We start from the raw sequence: 14,796 nt of genomic DNA, 5'->3' as shown, positions 1-14,796 counted from the left end.
TGAAAGAGTAATCAACACTGCCTATACATGGTATTTCAACAATTAACTCAGTCAATTGTTTGTTTTCACTTGTTTTTATTTAAAATTTAAAAATAAATCATATTTTTGCCTTTCAGGAAGCGATTTCTAAAAAACAATCTTAGATATAAAGAGGCTAAAGACTAGCGAAGATATTTCCCAGCCATACAAACATTTAAACAGTATTTAAACATAGAAGTGCAAGAAATAGTCCATTTCGAAAGAAAAAAAACTCCTTTAAAAATTAAGAACTGAGGATATTTTCACGAAACACAAAAGCTTGAATATTTTGCTTAAAAAATTTAATTTTGGAAAAAAATAAAGATTTCCAACAACTCAGAATTAATAATTTTTGACCCGTACTTCTGTAGTATTTGTTGCAAATTGGATGGAGTACGACCCGTTTAAAGAATCGTCCCGTTGATCATCGAATAATCAAATATTAAAAACTTAATGCAATGTTGTAACGCGACAATAGAAATGAAACCTCTCAAATTCAAAGAAAAAACATTCCCATAAACCTTTGAGCCAAGAATTAATATATACTAGCTGTGAACTACCCGCTATGCTGGGCAACATCCCCACTTGCACCCCTCCCTCCACATTTCCTTGCGTGGGATAACAGTTTTGTAATGTACACGTCATGCTCTTTTATTTGATACCCCACCTAGGTATATTTGTAAATATTCGATAATTCCTTCCCACTTTCTCGCTACACCTTTCTACCCTCCGAAGGTTAAAAGTAGATAAAAACAATAGATCTTTGAAGCTGATTGTATATCGTGTCAATATTTCAGCTTAATCGATGCACAACTTTTTTAGTTTTTGAAGCATATCCCTTTCAACCCCTATTTCAACCCCTTTCTCTACTATAATATGGATGTATTATACATAAAAACCTTCCTCTTGAATCACTCTATCTATTAAAAAAATCCGTTGCGTAGTTTCAAAGATTTAAGCGTACAAAGGGACATAGGGACAAAGGGACAGAAAAAGCGACTTTATTTTATACTATGTAGTGATGTTTAGTTTTGAGATATTTTGTATAAAAATATTCAATCAAAATCAAAACCTCTGACCTATCATGATGACTCACCGCAGTTCGTGTAATACATTAACAAACATTCAGTATGTGTTTTTAGTTTTTATTTTTGAAAAATACACGACCGCATTAACTAATTTTCAAAAATAAATATTTTTACCTCTATATGTACTATGTAGTTACAGACAAAAAAAAATGACCTTCAGATAGAGAAATTGTGCTTTAGCAAATAATACTTTTTGATTTATTATTATCAAATACAATTTTCTGAACATTTCCTAATAGAACCCAGGTAGTAGCGTTTAATAGTAGAGCGGGCCCTGGATGAGGTTGAGTGTGCAAAATATGAGTACCGCATTTTGTCAATTGATTTTTGATCAGAAAAGCTTATAGATTAATATTCTGGATCTTGCCAGAAACCCTATTGGTCCAATTTTTGCATACTCCCCCCCCCCTCCACAGAAACAGTTAAATGAATCAAGTAAAAGTTACTCTTCGGAACTTCATAGAGGATGTTAGAATTTTGATAAGCTAAAAAATGTAATTGTGAGCCCCGTTTTCAGCTTTAAAAATGGCATTTTTGGAGTTTTTCCAAACATTAAACTGTTAATATCCCGAAAACATAGAAGATTACGAAAAAATCACAGAAGGTCTTTTTAACGTTCAATGAACCATAGAACCTGGAGTAACTTTTACTTGATTCAAAAAATGTCATTTAACTGTTTCTGTGGAGTGGGGGGGGGGAAGTATGCAAAAAAATTAGACCAATAGGATTTCTTTCATATTTTGCACACTCAATCCCATCCAGAGCCTGCACTAAGTCAAAAAAAAACTTATTCCGCCTCAAGTTTTAAACTGAGTTTTGGACTATAAATATAGGTTTGCTGATTCATTTAAGCTACCTGCTTTTCTGTTAAAATTAAATCGTTGATTATACACAATACGTATTCAAAAATGGTGAAAATTTGGTAATTTTCGAAAAGAAATAACGAAAATTTTTTGTTCTTTTGTGACTAATGTACTTCCTTTTTCAAATCTTGCGAAACTTGAAAACGTCCTGCCATTTGCGTTACATTATCAATAAATTTCATTAATCATAAATAGCAAGAAGAAAATTGTCGAAAATAGGGAAACTCAATTTCTATTGACGTGGCAGTCGCATCCCAGCTGTTATACCTTAATTTGGTTTTCGGTAGTCTTTAGTCTCGTGATGCGAAATTTACAGTACATGGACGACTTGTAATATCCGCACCACTTTTTATTACTATTAATATCCAAAATATAATTTTATATCCAAATAATTTATCTAAACAATATTTATTGGACATAGAAAATATGTCTTTTCAGAGATATATTAATTTCCATTTTCAACACACCTATTAATTCTAGTTAAAATTAAATGAAATATAAAATCTAACTCTTTTATGTATAGAATGAATGTAGAATTAATATACATAGAATGTTTGTCTGATGGCTGTGTATCATGTTTTCTTTTAGTATTTTATAATAAATTATAAGTTTACTATATAACTATTATAAAATCAATGAACTGATTTATTTTTGGAAACTATTATTAAATAAAATGAGACTTGGAACTTCGTATATGTTTTATTATTAAGATGAAACTGTATGGCAAATAAAAACTGTACGTTTATTCTCAATTATTATTGCCACCTTTTTATTTTCTTCCATTTTTATACCATGCATATATGCAATATGCAAGGTATACTAAGTTTTGTCTCAAGTTTGTAACGCTTAAAAAGATAAAATCACCTAATTAGTCTATTTTCGATTGTACGTTTGTCCGTCCGCCTGTCAACTCGATAACTCAAAAACGAAAACAGATAAAAAGCTGAAATTTTTCAACGTACTCAGGACGTTAAAAGTGAGTCGAGTTTGTAAATGAGCAACATAGGTCAATTGTGTTTTCGTAGGACCCACCTGTTAACCGTTCAGAATAGAACAAAAGTATAAATGTAAAAAATGTTCCTTATAAAAAACAAAACAACTTTTGTTTGATAAATTTTTTCGTAAACATCATAGTTTACCCGTGAGGGCGCAAATTAAGCGTAAATTGTATATTATGTATTATATGGGAATATCACTTATATTAGTTATGTATGTGTGATATGTATGTATGTGATTTAGGCGTCATTCCCCGTCAAAATTCCTTGTTGAGGATACTCGATTTTCAGCAATTTATTCTGAGATGACTACTTCAGTATAGAGCATACGTGGCCTTTAATATTTTGTCATTATGAAAAACTATAAATTGTTACATTTTCATCACCGCATCTGGAGATGTAGTTATAAGTCTTTAGGTACCACTTTGTCCCAAGTTAAAACGAAATATTTCTCTATACGTATACTGTTTGTAAAGCGTATCGTTAGCCACATATTTTATATGAAGTAAAAGGGTTCTTATGTATAAAACAAAGAGGGATTGTATTTATGTATACAAAAACCTAACCAATCGGACTAATCAATTGAAGTTGAACAAATACAATACCAATCACACCCCGTAACGCATAGCCCTAACACACTATACTCTTTGAAAATTTACTAACTAGGATTGATAACAGAGTCAGAACCACCTCTCAAAGTAGATTGAGAAGGATGATAAATGCGAGAGGATAATAATTGCCATTTAATAAATATTAGTTAAGAATTAAACTTTACTCAACTGTAATACATGTCTACGTTAAAATATTCCTTGCAAATAGAACATATCTAACCATTTTTTATAACTTTTATACAGAATTAATTGAAGAAACAGTAACTATTAAAGCAGCTGACTTCCGTCAATACGATCATGCGCATTGAATACCATGCTCTGTTATTGTGTTTCTCTGTTAGCTGATTGAATATTGTATTTTTATCTTTGTTAGTCTTCTCTGTGAAGCAAAAGTGTACATACTTGGTAACTTAGAGATATGACAGATAGAGAACTCTAGCCTGTAAGTGGATGCGATATACGAAGCGAGAGAGAATACTGCCAGTGTGTTCCCCTGTGTCCTTGTCTAATACATATACTTATACTTACTAATAGATACATTTATACTTACTAATACATAAAATAAATATATATGCACATATGATTATGACAAGGACACAGGGCATATCGCATCCACTTACAGGCATCCATATCGCATCCACATCCCCTTACAGACTATCCACTATATGCTTCGCATATTGCATTCACTTACAGGCTAGCAGACCCCTGGCGTTCTCTAACTGTATTATGTTTATGCATGGTACACGTTGGGCCTATCTAGCAATAGATGATCTGAAACCATAGCACATAGTACACATTCCCTCTATGTTTTATACATACAAACTCTGCTGACTTCATATATTTGATATGGCTAACGAGATAGCTTACAATCGATACACTACCTACACATACAAAATTAAAAATATTTATATAGATGCCAAATTTATGTTTACAAACAGATGCAAGAATCCATCAAAGTAATTAAATAAACATAAACTGTAAACATTGTAAACAGTGAACAGTAAAGTAACTGAATATGGATGCACTGTATACTATTATTCTATTTCGTTAACTTTCTTCAGTATCTGCTACCTACAACTTGTACTAGTATCACGTTTATAGAAATAAATCACTCAACTTGAATGATAATTCACATATATAATAATTATAATTACTATTATAATTATTATTAACAAAGCTATGTACAGCATTCATTAAAATATTATTGTACATTTAGTAAAATAAAATTTTAATCAATAATTCAGTCAAAATGCATTGCCCTCTTCTATTTTCTACCTCAGCCCCATACGAAAAAATGCTTGCCTCACCATTAATTTAACGTACAGTACATACTCTCAACTCGTCAATAAAATCACATCTACGCTTCTTCCAGAAGTTTTTATTTTCTTTTTGTCACAGTCCACGATTCGTATGCATACAATAAAACAGACCAGAGATAAACTTTATTACCCAAGTCTTTGTCTTTTTAGAAATGTTTTGGTTTGCCTGTAACGACCTGAATTTATTTTAGCTATTTTTGCAAAGGTCACATGCCTCTTGATCTTATGAGTTCATTTACCGTCTTCAACTATAAGAGCTCATGGTGTTATGAATTCTTAATTTGGTTTTTGATTTCTGATCACCATACACTCTTTTCCATACAATAGGTATATTTTCAGCTTTGGCTACGAATATCCCTTAAACGTTTACACTAATCTATAAGAAACCATTTTTTTAGATCAGTTAATTTTCTTCAAAAATATGTATTGCTCATTTTATGAGTTTTATAAGCGAGTTATAAAATTGAGAAAAATAAATTTTATTCAAGGTAGATATACACTACTATAGTAACATGGTGGTGATTGATATTTCAATATCAATATCGAAATGGTGATGTTTCGAAAATTTTTCGTTTAAAATTATCAGAAGAATTTAATTTAATATAGTATTTTTTAGGGTCATATTGTCCAAATTATACAAAATTTGTATTATATTTACGACTTTACTAATAAATGATTTTATATAATTTATTCAAAAAAACTTGCAAATATGGTTTGAAATCACTGAAATAGAGGGAGCCTGGAACGCTGTCTAGCCTGCTGGCAGCGACGATATATATATATATATATATTTATTACAGCCTTGTTTGAAAGGGACTGACTATAGAGTTGTTTGATTGTACAGATAAGTGACTGAATAGTTTGAAAGAAACAGTTATAGACGCCGAATCATGCTGCACCGTTGGGCACTATAGACGGTGAGCCTATAGCGTCCAACGGTGCTCGGTCACCACTCGTTGCGCGCTATAGGCAGTGAGCGTTCCAGTCTCTCTATATTTCAGTGGTATAAAACGAACCTAGATATAGATCTTGGTTAGGTATCTTATACGGTATCTCAGAAACTGCTTATCCAATCACCAAAGGAATCCAATTTCTTCATTAATTGATTCAATATTACTTTAAATGCAGTTTTATCCGAGTTGAAAACCAAAAATCACTAAAAAATTCCCTTTTAAAAAATAGAAAAAAATCCCTAAGCCATTTTTTCATCCTTTTCCCTTCTTTTTAGGTCATTACTACTCAAAAAATTAAACTGATAATACAGCATGTATAATAATATTTTTATGCATACTGTAGACTATTATATATACAAACTGTTTTATAAATGTTTAGATATATTATTATATTGATTAAATTGATTGACAACGTAAACATAGTTAAGTATATCTCAAATTCAATTCAACTGAACTCAATGAATGTGTATATGAATTAACTGTAAAAGTCTACACTTTATATTAATATTAATTATTTAATTAATTTAATTCAATTCAATTCGATTCAATGATCGATTCTTATCACAGTGAAAATTATTTATTATTATTATATTTATTTAATTAAAAATATACTGTGAAAATATTATTCATTAATTTTAAATAAATAAATAAGAATTATGTATTTAGAAAGTGTTCGTTTATTGAATAAAATGATTGATTGTTTAGTGATTTAGAAGGTTAAAAACTTGTGTTCTTATATTAGAGAGAAATAGAAGCGAATTAAGTACGAGGCGAGGGTTGTTTAAGAGATACAATTAGTCCTAGTTTCTTGTAAGAATAAAGCAAGATTTGTTATTTACTATTTTTGCTGTTAGATTTTGGCTACCTACGATGTCGATACCAGAACTTCATTAAACATTCTTAAAAACTATTATAGTGAGGTGAAATTTGACTAGCAATTTTAAAAGTATGACCCAAATTTAGTAGGATTAAATACTTGGTTAATCAAAATTGCATAAAATTTGGATTGGATAGGGAAAAATTAATTTTTTTTTATTTTGATGACGTTATTAAGTTCCAAAATTCGATTTTTATGATAATATGGCCTACTATTATCCAGTCTGAATGGAATTTTTTTTAAACTCTCCAATAATAATAATAATAATGGGAATTAGCCTCCGTTCCTCAGACACATATTTCTATAACAGACTAGCCACCCACATCATTATTTTTAATCTTTATTTATTAAACTCCATCTGATTATAATTAAATTTTTATGATGTGGGTGGATTCGGTTATTTTGTTCTTATCCAGCGACGATGGTGTGATCAATTTACCGCACCATTAATTATAATTGATCAAACAGCCACTAAGTCTAAGCAGTCAAAGTCGATTGCGCTTTAACTCGCTAAGATTATTGTTATTGATGTTAGATTTTCGGTATCATTCACCGATGTGCTGGATCTCGGTGCCAAGACATTCTCAAAATCTATAAAAGACCCAAATTTATAAGAATTACGTGACGCCAATAAGTTAAAAAATCGATGTTTCCTAATTTACTAAACCAAAAATAAAATAGAATTCATAAAAGTCCCCCAACATATTTTCCTAACATAAAGTCTATTTAAGACGGTTCTATACACATTTCTCAAGGGCGTGAAATCATTACTTGATTGGCGTGAAACTGTCTAATTTTTTTAAGACTCCTTTTAAATATTCATGTGGAAAAAAATAATTGTAAAGGAAAGCAGTTTTCCAGATAAGAATGGTTAAAACTACATTTAAATTTCAAGCACTGCGATTATATTCTTTACTCTATCGATTTGAAATTTGGATATGTTATAGGTACTCATATTCTACCTGCCCTGGTTTTTCGCAAATCCTGTTAATTTTCCCAATTTCCATTGTACAGATTCAGGTATAGTGGAATACAAAAAAGTAAAAGTAAGTAAGTAAGTGTAAACAATCATAAATTTAAATGAATAATTATGATGATTTACATTTGAAAAATAATATTTGTGCAATTTAATTTCTTTTTTTCACAATTTTAATACATTAAGTTTAATTAATTAGTGCTTTTCAATAACTTTAATTTGATATTTTCTATACCATTAACGTGTAAAGAACTGCAAATGTCATAACACCCTCCTTTATCGCCAAAATTTTTCACTGGAAGCGCTGGCATCGATTTTATTGTCCCTACCATGACTACGCACACAACGAATAGAACCGTCCTACCAATTGTTTAATTTGTATTTTTTGTCTCTCCTGTATACAGTATTTAATTTATAAATATAATATTTGGTACCATGAATAAATCCTTTGAATATTTCTGGAATGACAACTTTGAAGGCTACGACTTATTATAGTTTATACCATCATACATTTTATATTATTATAACACAAAACAAGAATAACGTAAAAGGTATCACATCTGTTATATAAAATATTATGGTCCTATATAAACTATTATGTATATCTTTCTAGCGAACACAAGAGGGCAACAAGAAGAAGATTCAAAAGAGAGTTACATAGAAAATAGGAAGAAATTTATTATTATTATTATTATTATAAAGAGAATAAAACTTATTATTAATTACATTTACGAAACTTATTATTATTATTATACATAGTCAGCTCAGAGTACAAGACAAGACATTCATTGTCAGTCATTCAATGAAATACTCTGTAAGTTTGTGTGGTTTTCTGGCTCATTGTTTTGAAAACAGGGATGTTTATATTAAATCTAGATCACTAATCTCATTTCTTAGAAAATCAATAAATTAAAATAAAAGGTTAATAATAATATTCTGTTTTTAATATGGAAAAAAAGATCGAGAGGTGTCGTGGAACACCCGGTAGGATCTATATTAATTTCGTTCCTTCGTACATTATCAATGTAGCCCTTACTTTTTTTATTTACAAGGTATTTTTCTAAAAATTTTAGGTAGAAATTTCAGAAGTCAAATACTTGTTTGATTTTGTTTTTACTGTATGAAATAATTGTAGTATTAATTTAAAAAATACATACTTCTGATTGAGAAGACAACCCAATATATGCGTACATTACGTTTGATTTGATTAAGATATTTATTATGACGTAACATAAAAATTTCCCTGACTTAAAACTATCTCTGTAGTTTAACTTAAAACTATCTCTATACTTGTGCATTAAATTATCTCTGTCTTCTTTAACTTCTGATTACTTTCACAGCTCAATTTTTTAAAATAATAAAACATAAAATTTTGACACACAGTACAAATTGGCAGTTATAAAAAGATTTTTGCATTTTCTCAAAATTAATGGCAACCCGAATTGATTGAAAAAGTTTTAATTTCCTATGTAACCTAGATGTCGGTTTTTGGTGTCTGATGCAGTTTTTTTGGTTTTAACTCCTAACCAACAAACAAATATCGTGCGATAAGGAACATAATTCCAAAAAGTGAAAACAAGCAATTGACTGAGTTAATTGTAGAAAAACTCTGTATAGAAAGTGTTGAATGTCAGTGCTTGCATTATTTTTTTATTAGATCGAAGAGTTTAAAAATTCAACGATCTAGTTTAATAGACAAACATCTATATTTTTTAATACTTGCCACACAGAACAACACAAATACATATTAAAATAATCCTTAAAGAAATGACACCAACAATATTCTACGAAACATTGTTTTAACTTATTGTATTGTATACATAAAATGTCGAATAAAAACAATAGCCATCAGCCAGCTTGATAGCCTGCTGGTATACCTGACCACCTCGTAAAAACAACAAGAACATTGGGTTCGTACTTGGATACTTGGATACATTTAATAAAAAGATCGTATGAAAAATAATATTACCTATAAAAATAACAAAACTAAAGAAAAAAAACATTACAAAGGTATTGTTGTAGTGGTTACACGTAAACTGCGCCACCTCTGCGCAAGGTGGCGTAGAGAAGTATGCAATTTTTAAAACGCGGTGTAGCTAAAATTGCAAAATTTTTTCTATTATGTTTTTTACCATCTTAAAATGAAAAAGAAAACTGAAAACAAACAATTGATTGAGTTACATGTAATTGTTCTTTTACGAAGTTTTTTAAATACACTCCTACATATCTCGGGAGTGATTTCTTGAACCGTTTCCCATATTATCTGTTCAAAATGGTCTACATTTCTATGCGACCCTATATATTCGATGTCAAAAAAGTGAATAGCTGAATTTTAATATTTTGGAAAGCAGAGCTTTTTATAAAAATAAATTTTTTTCGTAAACCTTATAATAAAAAAGCTTTCCATATGTTGCCAACTTAGCTAGACACAATGTTTATTACACATTACAAATTTGATACTGGATGGAATTTCTTTTGAAATCCACAATTTTTAGGTCAATTCCAATTAACGATAGGTCAAATTTGAAAATTACGAGCCAAATTTAGTAGGGTTACATACTTGATTTATCCGTAGACATAAAGAATGGAACTGAACATTCCTATCTAACTGAACAGTAAATAAAAGCAGAAAATAAAAAATAAAAATCAATGTGCGGTCAGTTGAACGTTCTCTATGTCTATGCTACAGACAGAGATCTAGATCATTCTCTATGTTTGTTAATTTATCAAATTCAATATTTAATTTCAATCCGATAAAGCACAAAATTAACTTTCTTTGTTTCCCTGAAAAGTGTTCCGAATTTACTTTCAACCTACTACTTTTATAAAGCTCCATAAAAATAAATAGCATTTTATTGTTAAGCTGTAGTTTTATTGTTGCAACATAAATGTGTACAATAATGTATTCGATTTACCTGGATAATTTCCTATGTTACACATAAAAAAACAATATTGTTGGGAGAAATTGAATAAATTGTTCCTGCTTCTACTGTGACCTTTAACAGCTGCTGTTTGTGGAATACAGTTTTTTTTCGAGGAAGTGTTCATGTAAGAGATACAGTCCTGCGAAATAAAGGAAAAAAAATATTTTTTCTTGATTACTTTTATTCAATTTTAGGAAGACAAGAGGGTAGTTGTAGATCTTCGTAACAAAACAGCATAAAACACGAGGCGAGGGCGGGACTTTCGTCTTTAGATCCAGATTTTAAGTTTATCGCAATAGAGTGTCTCTCGAAGCGTTTAACACTGTATGTTTGATTTTTTTTTTTATTACGTTCTAGTCTTTTACTTGCTGAGACTAATCGGAACCACTTCTACAGATAGAAAGAATCGGTAAAACCTATAATCGCACTCATTCTCAAGCCTACTTTTCTAGGTTGTCAACACTGAGAAAGGTCGCTCATTAGTTTTTGGGCAAAGCTAATTTTTACTTGTGTCACGCCATGGGCTTTAATTCAAGGCTGGTGGATCAATTAAAATTTGGCAAAGCTCTGTACTCGAAATGCGTGGTTTTCTCAATAGCGACTGGCAATCGGAAAAATACAGGTAAAATAGGCCGAAAATTGTATAGACCTGGAGTATTATTGTAATTACGAGTTGGTTGGGTTGAGTTTGCCGTCTATAGAGGAGTTGGTTGGGTTCCGAAGTTTTTAGCTCTTTCAAAACTGGGGCGATATTACTGTTTGATTACATTCGATTTGAGAATTGACTTCGAGGTAGTTTGAGTGATAAACAAACTTTGGTTTACGAATTCCAAAATCCGTCTTCAATGTTATCGTGTTATCTCAAATCCTATGTCCTGTTAAATTTTGTATTTTTTTTTTCAGATAATGAACGCTGAATGGCTTTATGCCTATAAGCCATTCGCATCTGTTTATTTTAAAATAAAGGATTGTTCAATTTATGGCAGTACATAATCATTAATTTTGATCATTTCAGGCTAAAATGACCTCCCAGCTGACTTTGAAAGGGAAAAAATAGGTTGTAGCTTAGAAAACGAAAGCTGGTAACTTATTTTCTTTTCCAAAGTCAGTCTGATGCCCATATTTAGAAAGCAACGGAAGAAAATTTTAAAACTGTGTACAACTTACTATACAATCAGTGGTAACATGATATTGTACCTATATTTATTTTATTTCATAGAATTTCTTTTAAAATCCCGCGATTCCTGGAAAATAGATAGTTAAACAATACCTACACTGACGTAAATTTGCTCTGACTGGCTTCTTCGTAATAATTTACGCTAGATAATATTCTGTTTAAGACATTTTGTTACTGTTACTGTTAGTTTAGTTTTATTCATCATTGAATATAATAATAATATAATGTACCTTGACATGAAAGCTGTTTTGTTTTTATCTTACGTAAAAACATAAATATAAGCATAATAATGAAAATATTTTATTAAATAAATGTATTTATTTTGTTTGTATGCTGTTTTTGAAATATGAATAATAATATTTACAAGAACTATGAAGTTGCGTATCTGGGAAGTTGTACCTGGAACACTTATGCTCGAGTGAAAGCATCTTTCAGCTGTATAGAAAACATTCGAAGTCAACATATCTGACTGATTGATCTGTGAATTGAATAGCGCAATCTATTTTCTTTGTCAATTTTTTATCCGGTTTATATGGACGGGTTTCAAATGAATACCAAAGTAGAATCAAATCTATATTAAGGATGTACGACCACTGAGACAATTTTAAATAAAATAGCTTCATTTTTTTTAAATATAAAGTTGGACTAAGTCTAAATCAATTCTGAAACTTTAAGAGGGAGTTGCTCGATTATTTAAATAACTAAATGACTTCAAAAGTAGGCATATTTAACATTGGTCTTATGGGAAAACGGTAGATGGATTGTTTTCATAGATTTTTTAAAACTAGTCGGTGAAAATTTAGAAAAAAAAAACTATTTAAATTACATTTAAAACTTTAATAATTTATTGAAGTTATTGCAAGTTAGTCAAATAAGGGTGTGTTCGGGTTTACCTATACCATTCAAGCCAACACTATTCGAAAATGGTTAGTTCGAAAAAAAAAAAACTTGAAACAAATAAAAGAACGCTTCTATTACAAGTTCGATTAATCACCCTTCGATTATGACCCGGTGAACAGGACCGGGTTTCAACATATTAAGGACCTTCATATTTGTAACAAAGGACTTGAAATTTTGTATCAGTGTCTTTCAGTAACTTTCGTTATAGTCGTGTAAAAAGATATTACTATAAAATCAAGGGAATTAAGTTCACTGAGAGAATGGAAATTTATAATTATTTCTTATTATCTAAACTAACGTCAACATTTTATGAAATGATTATAAATTGAAAAAAATAATAATTCTAAGATGGTACTGTTTATTATTTCGAGGGAATTTTACATTTATAGCTGTTATATAATGGACAATGAACATTTAACTTTAAACGAAATTTCACAAAGGATGTTCTCAAAATTAAAAATTTCTTAGTTTTTATTTCTTTGAAATATTTTGATAAAAAAACTTTCATCAGAGGCCTAAATAAAACTACTTAAATTTCATATTAGAATTAAGGAACATCTATAAACAATCATTCATATGCAATTCACAAAAATTGACAATAAATTATTTTTAAAATGATTTAAATATGGAAACGCTAAGTAGAGAGAATCGGATTGAACTTTCACATCTATAATTTTAAAATGTTAAATTTTCCATCGCTTCCACAGAACCAATTTAGTTACTACTTTGTTTTGCACTTGCCGTGAAAGAAAACAGTCGATTTCCAATAATTTTTCAATATCAAAAATATTTCATGCTACAAATCAATGTTTCAAGTTCTAATGAAGGCACAAATAAAATTACAGACGAGTGATAGATACTATACAAAGCGTCGCATAGCTATATAACTATTGCTTTTAGAATGTGAGCCCATAGCGAAGTTCAATTCATCGATTATTTTTGTCTTCTCTTTAAAGGCTTGATAAAAATAAGTTTGACAAGAAAGCAATAAAGAAAATACAGCTTTTAAAAGGAAGTTATCGTCAACACTATTCGAAACTGATTGAAATTTATTGAAAAACCAGGAATACACTTTTAAAGCCAAAACCTTTTTTAGTTGCAAAGTTTTGCCTTTTTACTTCGTTTTATTGTATGTGGCTCATTTTCTTTTATTAACCCCCGAACCAAAAAAAGGTATGTCATAAGTTTTATCGCTATGTATTTGTGTCTGTCTGTCTATCCGTGGCATTGTAGCGCCTAAACGAATGAACCAATTTTGAATTTTTTTGTTTCGTTTGAAAGGTAATTTAATGGGGAGTGTTTTTGGCTATGTTTCAAGTTCCTTACTCAAAAAATTGGTCCGGGGTTTTTTTAATTTTGTAAAATTAGCCTAAATTAAAAATAGTGAAATGTGTTTTCATTAACTAGACTCTCCTACGGATTAAACATTCTTTACTTTACTTTAATCAATCCATCCGAAACATGGTCAAAAATAATCATAGAATTGTTATTTCATTACGAGCTCTAAACTCCTAAAATTTTATTCTGATACATTCTGTATAATAGTACACCCCTTTTCTTGTCAATATGAAAACAAATAACACAAGCCCTCCACACAACAACCTAGAAACCAAACCAAACTAAACCACCTTTACTTATTTGTATTAATTTCCCTTGAGTTAGAATTTCAATTCACAATATCATTCTCTCTACATAAGGAGTCGAGAGTCATGTATAGAAGGTATCTAGATAGAGTAAATGTACTCTGTGCTACAAACCATACGTACGTTAAGTTGTTCAAAATGAAATCCCATTACAATCACAGAATAGAACTAAGTAAAGTGTATTCACTTGATAGTATTCGATTCAGACGAAAACTAACCAGAAGAAAAAATTATTAGACATCTTAAAGAAAATATTAGTTTAAATATTTATTTTCAAAAAACCAATGATAAAAAATCAACGATATTTATTTTTTATCTAAATGTAAAATGGTTCCTAGCCCGAAAAATGATTCGGAATTCGATGCTATTTACTGCAATTATTCGGCTATTTACATTAAACATTCATTTCATTTCTGAATTCGGTTCTTAAACTTCATTAAAAGCAGTATTTT

At 29.9% G+C, this 14,796-nt stretch overlaps 1 protein-coding gene across 4 annotated transcripts in view; it reads left to right on the top strand.

Annotated features, from left to right (window-relative positions):
- The window catches only part of LOC123296429 (peroxidasin), a 493,576-nt gene that overhangs the window by 452,334 nt on the left and 26,446 nt on the right, over positions 1-14,796 (top strand). The window lies entirely within an intron of this gene.

Source organism: Chrysoperla carnea, chromosome 3, assembly GCF_905475395.1.
Source record: "Chrysoperla carnea chromosome 3, inChrCarn1.1, whole genome shotgun sequence".
In the NCBI taxonomy this organism is placed as follows: Eukaryota; Metazoa; Arthropoda; class Insecta; order Neuroptera; family Chrysopidae; genus Chrysoperla; species Chrysoperla carnea.
This window is presented reverse-complemented; position numbering and strand designations above follow the sequence as displayed.